This window comes from Gorilla gorilla, chromosome 1 (assembly GCF_029281585.2).
Source record: "Gorilla gorilla gorilla isolate KB3781 chromosome 1, NHGRI_mGorGor1-v2.1_pri, whole genome shotgun sequence".
NCBI classification, from domain to species: domain Eukaryota; kingdom Metazoa; phylum Chordata; class Mammalia; order Primates; family Hominidae; genus Gorilla; species Gorilla gorilla.
This window is the reverse complement of record NC_073224.2, coordinates 12,959,590-12,973,026: the sequence shown is the minus strand read 5'-3', so window position 1 is coordinate 12,973,026 and position 13,437 is coordinate 12,959,590. Positions and strand designations below refer to the sequence as shown.

The 13,437-nt window shown below is 41.1% G+C and overlaps 1 long non-coding RNA gene across 1 annotated transcript; it reads left to right on the top strand.

The window, feature by feature from the left end:
* The first annotated feature begins 1,570 nt into the window (after positions 1 to 1,570).
* On the top strand, positions 1,571 to 4,515 carry LOC129529531 (uncharacterized). The gene is made up of 2 exons (XR_008675076.2): positions 1,571 to 1,720; positions 4,215 to 4,515. It is a non-coding gene; the product is annotated as an uncharacterized lncRNA (long non-coding RNA).
* Positions 4,516 to 13,437: the final 8,922 nt, after the last annotated feature.

The following is a 13,437-nucleotide window of genomic DNA, read 5'->3' as shown; positions in this document are numbered from 1 at the left end:
TCTCTAGAAAAAATTGAATAATTTAATACCAGTAGAACAAAACTAAAGTAGTCCCAGATTGAAAATGTTTTCTGAAGAATATATAAGCGTTAATATGAGAAGGGTCTTTTATGTTACAGTATTTTCTTTAGCCTAGTAGTTATTATTGATTAGTTATAAAATGACAATGAAGGTTTTTTAAATGTTACATATTTAATAAAGTAAACTTATCTATGTACAAACTTACTTTAGACTAAAGATTCTCATTGTTTGACCATCTACTCCAGTCACTGTGTGGGCTGGTCCTCAGAGGCATTACATCACTTTTTTCTCACAAAATCCTGCCAAGTAAACAGAGCCATCCCTATGTTACAGATGAGGAAACAAAGACCCAGAAAGAGTGACCTGCCCAAGAGACACAAGGACCAAGGGGTAACACTATGGCTGAAACTCAGGGTGGCTCAACTCTAAATGCCTTTACACAACACCAAACTGTATGGTCTTGCTTGGATACATCTCTGCTGGGCTGAGAGCCCCCACAGTGACCTGGAGAGAACTGGGGAGGAGAGGGAGAGGTCAACTAGCCCCCAGAGTGAGATCCTGGTAGAGTGGGTTTATACTGTGAGGCCAAGGGTCCCAATTTACTTACACAAGGAGAACCAAATCACATGGCACTGGGATCTTCCTTCCTTCCTTCCTTCCTTCCTTCCTTCCTTCCTTCCTTCGTTCTTTCCTTCCTTCCTTCCTTCCTTCTTTCCTTCCTTCCTTCCTTCCTTCTTCTTCTCTCCCTCCCTCCTTCCTTCCTTCCTCTCTCTCTTTCTCTCTTTCTTTCTTTTTGAGACAGAGTTTCACTCTTGTTACCCAGGTTGGAGTGCAATGGCACAAACTTGGCGCACCACAACCTCCACCTCCTGGGTTCAAACGATTCTCCTGACTCAGCCTCCTGAGTAACTGAGATTACAGGTGCCCACCACCACACCCAGCTAACTTTTGTATTTTTAGTAGAGATGGGGTTTCACCATATTGGCTGGACTGGTCTCGAACTCCCGACCTCAGGCGATCCACCTGCCTTGGCCTCCCAGAGTGCTGGGATTACAGGCGTGAGCCACCTTGCCTGGCCGGCACTGGGATATTTCTGAGAGTTAGAAACCCTGGTTGTCGTGTTGGCTTAGTTGACAATCAACCAGCTGTGGGGACTCAACCAAGATGCTTTACCTAATTGAATCTGTCAAGATGCTATGGTTCGGTCACAAGGTTTGGCCTTGCAGTAGAGCCTTGGACACAATCCATCACATCAACCCAGAAAATTAGAAAATGGCTGTCCTAAGAATAAATAAGTAAAAAATAGGATAGTTGAAATAGTCTAGCGCAACTAAAAGCTTCTGGTAGGCAACAAAAAAAATCTGAATTATCCTGACTCAGTGTAGATGGATTAGGTTAATCAGACAGTTGCCTAAGTTGGCACTTCATTTGGCCTTTGTGCTCACAGCCATGGAATTGAGAACACTTCAAAATCACCCAGAATTCTAAATTCCACTTTGATTATCTGAGGTGATCTTTTATGTATCAATCATGGTACCCAGCATAAAGTATGTGCAACTCAACAGTAAAAAAGGAAATATATGAAGATAATATAAGCCACACTGTAATTCTTAATCATGCTTACATTTTTGAAACTGAAACCTAACCTTAAGTCAAGTGATAGGAGAATGATGTGTATTTACTGCATTTGGACACCCAGGTAAAACAGACTTTGACTGTAATAGTGGTCATGCTTTTCTTTTATGTTCTTTTGAAAGAATCCATTGTTGGTATTTTTGTACAGTACGTGCCATAAAACTATGTAACACCTCTGACATCACCATTTGTTCACTTGTACTAAAGAGGAATGCAGTGACTCCTTAGATCTTCAACATACTTGACAGTGGGAGTCATTTTTCTACAGCAAATCACTTAAATCTAAGCCAGTGTGCACCATCTCAACCTTTGTTCAAGCTACTGATAGCTTCTGTACACTATACAGTATCTTTTGAAGGCAGAATGTGACATATTCATTTCCTAGCAATGAAATTCAGAAAGCTCAGAGTTAATTTTTATGCTTGGTGGCTAGAAGTTTCTTTGATTTTAGGTTTTGTAGGCCAGTGATCCCCTCCTCCCTCCTGATTCAGTGGTTCTAGTTCTTATCCTAGTCCTAATGATGTTATATTTCTGGTCTTTGTTTTTACTTTAAGCCACTCCAATGGCTGAGTTTTAAATGTAGGCAGAGTATAAATAATAGAGGAAGAATTAGTGAACCTGTCATGAACCAAGATTGCCTGACAACATGTCAACCTGATAGATTGGTTTCAAGTTATAAAAACTAGTAAATTGATATACAGAGTTGGAAGAGGCACATTAAATATCTTTCATTTCCCTCTTTTAACACTTCTCCTCCAATTATGCTCAGACCACTCCTATTTTTTCCAAAATCATTCATCTTGGCAGTTGATTAGTGCCAGGCCATGGAGACACAAGATAAATAAAACAAAACAAGATGGAAAATTATTTCAGCTTGATCTTGTTGAAGAAGCAAACAAGTATAGTTGTAACATAGCTACAGGTGCAGGGGAACCTGGGCTGAAGGGTGAGCTGGGGAGAAGATACTGGAGAAAATTACCCAAATGGGAATAAGCTTCTAAAAAGAAAACATGGCTACACATTTCGATGATCTTAGCAAAAGGACAAAGTTTGGTTTTGCTAAATGGAAACTCAAAATTTCAACTTGACAAATATTGAGTTTCTGGTGTATATTTAAGATTTTATAAGCGCCGTGGGGATTCAAAATTCTGAGAAATCATAAATGCTGAGAAAGAGGAATTTACAGTTCTATAAATAGGCAAACTCTAATGAGACTAGGAGTATCATAAGATTATGATCAAATGTTAAGATTAATGGTGCAGAAAAGAACCCTAAATCAATAGTTCCCTATCGAGACAGCATATTATGCTGTAGAAAAACACACATTTCCAGAATTTGAGATATGCAAGCTGGTTTGGGAAGGCAGGTCAGAGTGGTTGGGAAAAGTCACTAAGCAGGAAGTTGGCTCTCAGAGTTGCTTAACAGAATTAAACATAAAATACAAAGTCTTTCTTTAGAAAACAGATACTAATTTACTTGATGCAACTAAGGTATCACTATGGAACAAGATACATACTCAGGGCGTCTTTCCCAAAACTGACCAGTTGGGCCTGATATTCACTTAGATGTAGGGTTATAATTTAGTAATATTCGCAGCTTCAGAATGATACATTGAACTCTGCAGGCTTTAATCTCTTTATTATGAAGGGGCATGTGAGGAATATGCTATATTTAACACTATAGTAAAAGGGCCATGCCATTTCTCTCCCTTTTAATTCTGTTAGCCAATTGACCAATTATTTATTTGACTACTATAGATACATAAGTAAAATTCTAATATAATAAATCATAAGTATACTTAGGATTTTTCCCAAAGATTGTGCAACTTGAATTTTAGTGACACAAAGAAATTGAATTATACTAAACTAATTGCTAGATCTATGGTTAGCTGAACATGTGTACCTCCTACAATTTTGATACGAGTGTCAAAGTCAATGTATGTACCATGCGGGAAAGGCAACCAAAAGTTTTAGGCTCTCCAAGAAGAAAGCTCCTTGACTTATACTCATCAGAGATCATTGAGTTCATCCCAAGTCATGGATAGGGGAGACTATAAATTCCAGCAGAGAAAGCAGTGAAACGAGGACAGGAGAAACCAATGGAGGAGGAACAAGTGACAACTAGAAAACCTGGCCAAGGAGTCCTTTAGCATGTAGGAGAGACAGGAAGACTCGCATATCGCTAAACCAATATCAGATAGGAAAGAAAGGGAGGATAGAACACAAATCAACAAAATTTTCAGACCTCAACCTGGTCAGGTATCAGCAGCCAAGTAAGAATCTGCTAGGCAATTGCAAGAGAAAAGCTGGTTTTGCTGATAAGTGGGTCCAGTAAATTGAATACAAGTTGCCATGAAACAGTTTTAAAAAAAAGATATGATTGCAACAAGCCGATTGAAGTTGCAAAGAATCATTGCCTCCATTTACAATTTTATCATGAGAAATAAAATGGTATGAGATTTATATAAGCTCTCTTTATGATTTACTCTCTTGCACTCATCCATGAGAAGAGATAGAGCCTGGCCTGAGATATCACTGTCTGCACATTTTCTGTTCCAGGAGAGTCATGCATGGGCAGAAACCATAGAAGCTACTCAAGAGGAGAGCAAGTCTGAATGTTTTCTCCATGCCAGGTGCTGTGCTCAAAGCTTTGCATACAATCTCATTTAATCCTCACAGCAATCTACTACCGTCTCCATTTCATAGTTTAGAAACTGTGGCTTCAAGAGGCGAAGTGAACTGCTCAAGGTCACATAAGGGTAAGTGACAGAATTTGGACTCAAACCCAGGACAGATTTCAAAACCCAGATTCTTATAATGTATGCTACTGTAATCAGTTCATTAAAGGAATGAATGGAAAGCAGTTGTGCACACGCTTTCCATTAAACTCACATTAACCTCTTCTTTCCTCATCATGAAAGATCTGACCTGTCTCGTAGTTCATTTTGGACAGCCTTTAATTTTAAATGGTCCAGTCTAAGAATCACATGCAGTTGAAAGATCCTTCCTCCCCCTGGGAGGTCTGTTTTCGACTTAGGAACCTGCAGTGGAAGAGGGAGGTGCTCCGTCTCCTCCACCATCTGCTGACTGCAGCTTGTGGCCCCTGCAGACCAGGTGCAGGATGAGGAGTGTTGCAGGTTGCAGTGTTGTAGGAAGCAGACGCTGAGATGGAGATAGATGTGCAAGGAGTGCTTTGGGGATCCACACGTGGGGAAGGGATGGGACTAAGGGAGAATCGGAGCAATCTGACTAAAGCTTCATTCAGATGTCCCCACAGAGAGCTCTGGAGCTATGGTGGGCCTTCAGAGTTGCCCTGCATGAGAGGCTGGGGATTCATTTGTCTTCTATGTGAATCAGTCATTGAATGGGCTGCTCGCTTCAGCTGTGACATTGGGCAAGGCAAATTTCTTCAGCTGAGACAACCCCCATAGAAAGTTAAAGGCTGAGGGCCATCTTCCTGAAGCACTCCTAAAACCTTGGGGAAATGAGTCTTTCTTTCCTGAAAAGAAGTATCTGTTGTATACCACAGCATTCGCCATGGGGATTAAGGGTAAGAGAGAAGAAAAATCTTCCTTGACCAGATGGTAGTCTGGCCCCAATGCTCTTTGAGTATAGCAGATAACAAAGGCTGATTTTTTCCTCCCATGGGGTACTTTGGAGGTTCTTCAGAGATCTCCCCAGCAGGCTGGCTGCTCATCACTTCCTCTCAGCACCCCTCCTCAGATCCGTCCCTCTAATGGGTCACTTCACCCTCCAACCAGGACCCTTGGGGAAGATCCCTACAAGATGATCAATACCAGAAACCCTCTACTGTGAGCACTTGTAGCCCTTAAGATCAGATACCTTTGTCCCTCAGACTGCATGTGCAGACCTTTCCAGTATAGCCCTGATGTTTTGTTCTTCAAGAGGAAGACACCATCTTTCCAACTCTAGACTTCCCCAGAAATACATTAGCTCCCAGATTCTGTGCCCTCCCCCAAACTTCCAGGATCAGCAGTCATGTTTCCAAACTGGTTTTCTTGAAGACCTCTCACAGGGTGTGAGATAATTGAAGAAAACAACCCTTCCCCTGATAATTCCTCACCGCCTGGTCTCCTTAACCTCTCAGTGAATTCTCTGCCTTTTCTGATCTAGTTTAGAAGTAGGTTATGGGCTAATACTGGAAGAACTGATTTTGAAATAGGTTGTTATGAGTGTGGTTTAGCAACTCAGGCATACTCAGCATCTGTGGAATTACCCTCTAACAATGTCTTTGTTGGCTTTCTGAGACTTTACAGCAGGCTTTAACATGCAATCTTCTTTTTTTTTTTTTTGAGACAGAATCTTACTCTGTTTCCCAGGCTGGAGTGCAGTGGCACAATCTCAGTTCACTGCAACCTCTGCCTCGCAGGTTCAAGCAATTCTCCTGCCTCAGTCCCCCCTGGTAGCTGGGATTACAGGCTGGCGCTATCACGCCTGGCTAATTTTTGTATTTTCAGTAGAGACGGGGTTTCACCATGTTGGCCAGGCTGGTCTCAAACTCCTGACCTCAAGTGATCCACCCGCCTGGGCCTCCCAAAGTGCTGGGATTACAGGTGTGAGGACAACATTCAGTCTTATTAAAGTTCCTCTCAAACATATTTGCCCACACTGGTCTGAAAACTCTGGGCGGTTCTAATGTAAGCAATGCTTAATGGTTGCCCACAGCATAGCAGGTTCCTCTCCACTTTAGAGATTTACCAAAGTGAGGAAAGAAAAAAGAAAATAAGGGACAGAGAGAGGAAGGGAGGAAAAGAAGGAAGAAAGAAGGGAAGAAATGGGAGAGAGGGAGGGAAGAAGATGTTAAGCAGGGAAAAATTTATTCCCAACAGGTAAATTTTCTTCCAAGCCCTATTCCTGCCAAGACTAATGTTATATGCCATGACCAACAGGATCTTGCCAAAATAGTGACTGATAGGACATGACCCAAATGCCCCAGACTGAAAATATTCCCTCTCTACCATGCTATCACTTATTTGATTTAGATGGACCCCAGCTATCAAAGACTGTCCCAAATTGCTTGCTTGCTGAAATCACAGGTCTGACAGAAGTTTCTGCAAACATCACACTTCAGCTAACAACTGGCCTTGAGTATTGACTTTGGGAATGAATCCCTATCTAATCTTTATTTAATTTAATTTATCCCAAATGGTTTCATATTTTTACAACTCAGTAACTCAATGCAGGAAAAAAAAGTGTCAGTGTCTGTTTTTCTAACAAACCATATCCAAATATTCTAATAGTGATTTTTTTTTCAGCTTGACAAAAATGAGGAGCTCAGCCTTTGAACAGTATAAACATGTGTTGTCATGCATGCTTTTTGCATAAGTCCTGCTCTGTTCTCCTCCAGTGTATCCTCTTGGAATGTACCTGGTCATGTTCTCATTTTTCTTTTGAATCCACTAAGGAATGCTTTTGTTTTCTGGCCAGGAATTGCTGGAAGATGGCAGACACAGCCATGCAAGCATTTCTGGTGATGCAGCAAAAACAGCCCATGTCATGTACTCTGTCATAAAGTGAGCAGGGTTTGCATAGGACAAATACCACATAGTCCCAAGTGTTGACTATATCTACCTTCTCATCTCTTAACAAATACACATATACACATATATGTGAGTGTGTTTTCATCCCCTTGTTGTATTTTAAAGATGAAAGCATAAGCAGTCTCCCTGGACACAGATATTTATGTGTTCTTTTCATCTGATGATTTGTCTTCAATCATTTGGGCCCTGCCTTCACTTACACATTTTGGGAACAGCTGAGATCTGTCCTGTACTTTTCCCGGCTGTGATAGCCAATTTTCACGAGGTTACACAGGTCATACAAGGGCAGTATAATCAACACCATAACCCTGTACAGAGACATAAATCTTAAAATACACTAGCAAGAGTGTCAATCCAACTGGCAAGGGTGAAAATGGCTTTGAATACCAAGTGCCTATTACTATCACCAAGGAGGATCTGTATGTTTTTGTAGTCTCCACTCGATTCTAATACTTTCTCTAGGACTTAGCAGAGAATCAGTTCAATTCTCACTGTGAATCAGTGTGTCAGGAACACCTAAGACATCACCCTCAGCCTTCTGCCATAAGCAGGTGTAAAGTCAACAAGGATATCTGGCAACATCTTTTCTATATTAGAAAAGAAAAGCCCTTACCTGAAGTACAAAGCATATTATATTATAATTATTGTCAGAAATAGTATGGATAATGACATTCATGGAAATAGTACTTTATATTTTCAAATGGCTTTTACCTGTTAGTCACCATGCACAATTGGATAGCTCAGTCAGATATGTTAGAAACTCCCCTCCTCTAAAATAGTAGTTACTGGGCAAAGTATGTAGGGGCAACTGGCTCCACCATATGCCCCTGAACAAAATGTCTTGACTGTCCACTAATCCCACCCAACTGAAAGTTTTGAATAATCCAAGCCTAAACTGGGAAACCCAGTCTCAGTCCTATTGTGACTTTTCCCTCACTGGTCAGGAGGAAGTGTTCATTCCCTCGATTGAAAGCTTCCTTTTTGTTACTTCAGCCTTGGTTACAAAAGCACAGATATTTGTATTGATCCATTCATTTCCTTGGCTCATCAGGAAACAACAAATGACAAGGTAACATGCACAACCAGCCTGGGCTAACACCTTGGTAGAGTTGAGAACAATTAGGTGGTTTGCAATAGCCAAATATCTCCAGTTCTCAAGAAGTAAAGCCAAAGAGCAAATATAGCCAAAAGCACTAATCACACTCAAGTAATAACCCCCATCGAGAAGTCACAAAAAAGCAGAGCCTATCTCCTCCTACTCCTCCAGCACAAAGGAGACCCAGAGGAAATCTCTGTCTGTGGTAGCCCAAAGATAGGTCCAGGTAGCAAAGCTGAAACACCTTATTTTTGGGCATCCTTTTATCAATTTACTCAGGAAGCACTTTTTTTTTTTTTTTTTTTTTTTTCACCAAGCAGCTACCCTGCAAGGTCCCAAGAATTGCATCAATGCTTTAAGACACTGGAAATTATTGCCAAATAAAGTTGGGGAATTCTCTCTCCTGGTTCTATTTTTTTTTTTTTTTAGACCAAGTCTCACTCTGTCATCCAGGCTGGAGGGCAGTGGTGCAAACTCAGCTCACTGCAACCTTTGCCTCCCAGGTTCAAGGGATCTCCTGCCTCAGCCTCCTAAGTAGCTGGGACTACAGGCATGCACCACCACACCCAGTGAATTTTTTTTTTTTTTTTTTTTTTTTTAGTAGCGATGGGGTTTTGCCATGTTGGCCAGGCTGGTCTGGAATTCCTGACCTCAGGTGATCCGCCTGCCTCAGCTTCCCAAAGTGCTGGGATTACAGGTGTGAGCCACTGCACCTAGCCTCCCCTGGCTTTATCTTAAAATACTTCCCCTCCTATTACATTTCTTTGAAGTATGAACTGACTAGGAAGAGAAAGAAAAGTGAGTATCACCTTTTGTGCTTTTTGAATAGAAAAAACACATAAGAAGAGCACAAAAAAACACCCATGGGCTGCAATAAAATTATCTAAACCAAGAGTGTACTCTAGAATAAGATGGGAAAGTGGCAATTATATGTCTATGCTTACAGGATCAGGAGATGCAGGATTACAAACTTTGCTGCCAAAGAGTGTGACCATTAATTAAGGAACATAAAGACATCACTATCTTACAAAGACACTGAGTTGCTTACAAAGTTCTGCCACTGCCTTGTTGCCCTGCCAGACACCTCATTCCTCTGCCTGTGCCACCGCCTCATTTCTCTCAGGAGATGGAAGGGCACTGGCAGAATGTTAGCCTTCTTTACCTCTCCTACTGCACCTCTTGTGCCCTTAACACTAAGAAAGGAGAGAAAACAATCATCATGGTGAGAGCTGATATCCTGCAACAGAAAGGGAAGTGAAAGTTCCCAGCCGGCAGGGGTGGAAGAGAGTGCAGTACGTCTATTTCAAATAGCTGCAAGAGAGTGCAGTACGTCTATTTCGAATAGCTGCAAGAGAGTGCAGTACGTCTATTTCAAATAGCTGCATACACCATGACTTAGTGTGGAGATAAGCTACTGTTGTATATCCTATTCTCTATAGAACATAAAACATGCAGGGGAAGGAGGAAGAGATAAAAAGGTGAGAAGAGCAGTCGCAATTTCATGATTGATATCAGATGATGTTTTACATTATGTTAAGTTGACTGAAGGGAGTGATAGATTCTGCTTCTACTTCCTAGAAATAACTCAAGGGATGAAGATGGCTGTTTAAAAGAAAAAGGCAACAAAGATAAGACTATATGCCTGGAACAAGCTTATCACTTAAAGATATTCAGTCTCTTGGAGTAGCTCTTTCTTAGATGTGTATGTGTGTGTCTCTCTCTCTCTCTCTCTCCCCCTGACCACCATCCTCTCTCTCTCTCTCTCTCCTTTTTGATATTATTAGAACAATATAGGAATCTGATGATTTTAAATCTCAAGACTTTCATTGTCTCCTTCAAGTCCCAAAGCTTAGAATACTTTTCGAAGATCTTTCTTTTCACTGATAAATCATTTCTTTGTATTTGCCTCTGCCTGTCTTCTTGTTCCTATTTGCAGACCTTCAGGTTGGCAATTTGAACTCCATGGGCAGGCTCTCCAGAGAAAAGGAGATGAAATTATTTTAAGAGAGTCAACAAAAATCCTTTGGTAAGAATACTTCAAAAGGGATTCCCTTTTGAAGGGATTATATTGCTTATATCCTGGAGTCCCTGTGGGGATACAAATGACACCTAAGAAATTACAATCATTTACCGAAAGAGCTGCACAAACATCTAATTCTGTGACTTATCAGGAAAGCACAGAGCAATGTGTGAATATAGACACTGTGAAGTCAGCTTTAAGTGGTAGTACTTATTTTTAGAGTTAATCATAGTGTTATGGTCCACTTGGACAGGACATACATATCAAAAATTTAATACTATGATCATATCATAGTAAGTAACTCATTTATCTTAGTTTGAATGTAATAGTTTGCCAAGTCAGGACTCAATCATGAGAAATATTAGAGTTCCAACTCTAGGGATGTTTTCCTTGTAGAATCTTATTATTTATTTATTTATTTATTTTTGAGACAGAGTTTCACTCTTGTCACCCAGGCTGGAGTGCAATGGCATGATCTCAGCTCACTGCGACCTCCATTTCCTGGGTTTAAGCGATTTCTCCTGCCTCAGCCTTCCAAGTAGCTGGGACTACAGGCAAGTGCCGCCACCACACCTGGCTAATTTTTGTATTTTTAGTAGAAATGGGGATTCACCACGTTGGCCAGGCTGGTCTGGAACTCCTGACCTCAGGTGATCTGCCCGCCTCGGCCTTCCAAAGTGCTGGGATTACAGGCCTGAGCAACTGCACCTGGCCTTCCTTGTAGAATCTTATTCACTTAGTTTGGTAGACCGTGTAGGCAGTGTTGTGCTGGAGCCAGCTGTGCACCTGTCTTCCCAATACCACATTCAGTGACTACAGGTTGGAAACTTGAAATCAGCAATGATGAGATTATTTACACCATGGAAATCAGCAAACACTACAAATCAGGGCTTCTCTCCATCACCCTCAGAGTTGGTTGTTAATGATACACCAGTCACTACTACATATGGGAAAAGAAAGAAGAGATAAATGTGGCTCATTTTCCTACTTCATTACAATGCAGCAATCCTATTTCATCAAAACATTAGTTCATGTTTTGCATAGATATGGGTAGAAACCAGCATGTTGTTGATCTGGCTAAAAGATTTGCTGCTTATGAAAATGTACAAGAGAACAGATACTCTCTGGGCTACTATGCTGTTGATAAGAATATTAAATGGCCATAGCATCTACCTTGCCTATCACTATGCAGGGGAATCAGTAAAAGAGAGGAGAGAGTGTAACTATTGCAAGCAGTGCCACCTTGACTTCCTGAGAGCCAACACTTGGCACCACATGCTCGGGTTCCCATCGCTGTGTGTGCAGGAGACGCCATTTCTCAAGACCCTGTATCACCGCGCATTAATGGCACACTATTTGCACCTTGGTTTTTAATCTCTTCCATTTTCTTTGAAAATAAACTCAGAGGCTCATAGATGCCACCTCTCTCCTATTAGCGTACATCACATCAACAATCTCTAGCAATGTTCCAATCTCTTAGCTCTTTTACATGAAAACACGTAGGCATTTGGAAACCAGAGAGACAAAAGATCAGCGTCTTGGAATGGAATGGGCAAAGTGGACAAAGCAGAATTCACCAGGGCTTTTAAGAGTGATCTGTAAACAGGAGAAACTACAACTGTATTTGGCTTCTAAGAGATGGAAAAATAGCCCAGGAAGGGAGAGACTAGAAAGGCTGAGGGCAGGTGATGGTTTAGAGGCCACAGGGAGATGAGTAATTATGATTTATTTGACCTGGACACAGCTATCAGCAAAGGAAAACCTGATATCACACATGCACTTTGTCTGAAACTCAACAAGCCAGCCACTCTCCTCCCTAGAAGTCCCACTGGAAACAACTACAAGCAGTGTGTCTTCACAGATGGCTCCCAAAACACACCTCTGGCTCAGTTACTGTTAGTCATTTTAGTGAGTAGTTCGGGATTTGCTTTATGTGCATGAACAAAAGAGGGTTTTTTTTTAATTTTTTTCAGTTTTGCAAAAGCTAAACCTTGAAATTCAAGGACAGTGAAATAGCTCTCATCTATTCTCCTTCTTTATATAAAACCTGCATCCCTCCATTTTTTCTCATTTGCCTACTCATGTGTGATCCTCAGCATATGCCATCTTGTGTAGATTCAAACACACATCCTGTCTTGTGTGTGTGTGTGTGTGATGGGGTATGCTGTGTCATATTCATTTTATACTTGATGGCATAGGGTCTCACTAGCGTAGCATCTTGTTGCGTGCTCATAAGCAGTGCTAATTTAATCTTATTTTTACATTTTTGTGAAACTTTTTCCATCTATTATTAATTAGATAAATATATTAGGCATGTAGAATTAGGGTCTACATTCATTTATTATATGAATTCAATACAATTATTATCCTACAGGTCCTATGATGGGGAACTTGTAGGGTTTTTTGTTTGTTTGTTTGTTGTGGTGGGTTTTTTAAATTTTATTATTATTATTATTATTATTATTATTATTATTATTATTATTATTTTTTGAGATAAGGTTTCACTCTTGTTGCCCAGGCTGGAGTGCAATGGTGTGATCTTGGCTTGCCACAACCTCCACCTCCCGGGTTCAAGCAATTCTCTTGCCTCAGCCTCCCGAGTAGCTGGGATTACAGGCATGCGCCACCACGCCTGGCTAATTTTGTATTTTTAGTAGAGACGGGGTTTCACCATGTTGGTCAGGCTGGTCTCGAACTCCCGACCTCAGGTGATCCACCCGCCTCGGCCTCCCAAAGTGCTGGGATTGCAGGCATGAGCCACCACACCTGGCCTGGAACTTGTAGTTTTTAAAGAAGGCCTTATTATTTCTTATAGCCATTATATGGCTTATTAATATCATACGCTCCTGACACTCTGCTTGGCATATAGTTGATTCTCAGTAAATGTTCATCTCTTTTCATTCCTCTAATGACCTCAGGTTGTATAGTTAAGTTTGTTCTCTCATTTCCAATGTTCTCTATTGCATGTGTCTTCGGGCAGGGTAGGCAAAAGATCAGAAGATACTGTACACACATGTGCCCCTTGCCCACATACACCACCCTTTCCCCACCTCTTGTTCATGACCATGGAGAGCTCCAGCACAAGGGCAGTATAGTATGAAGGTT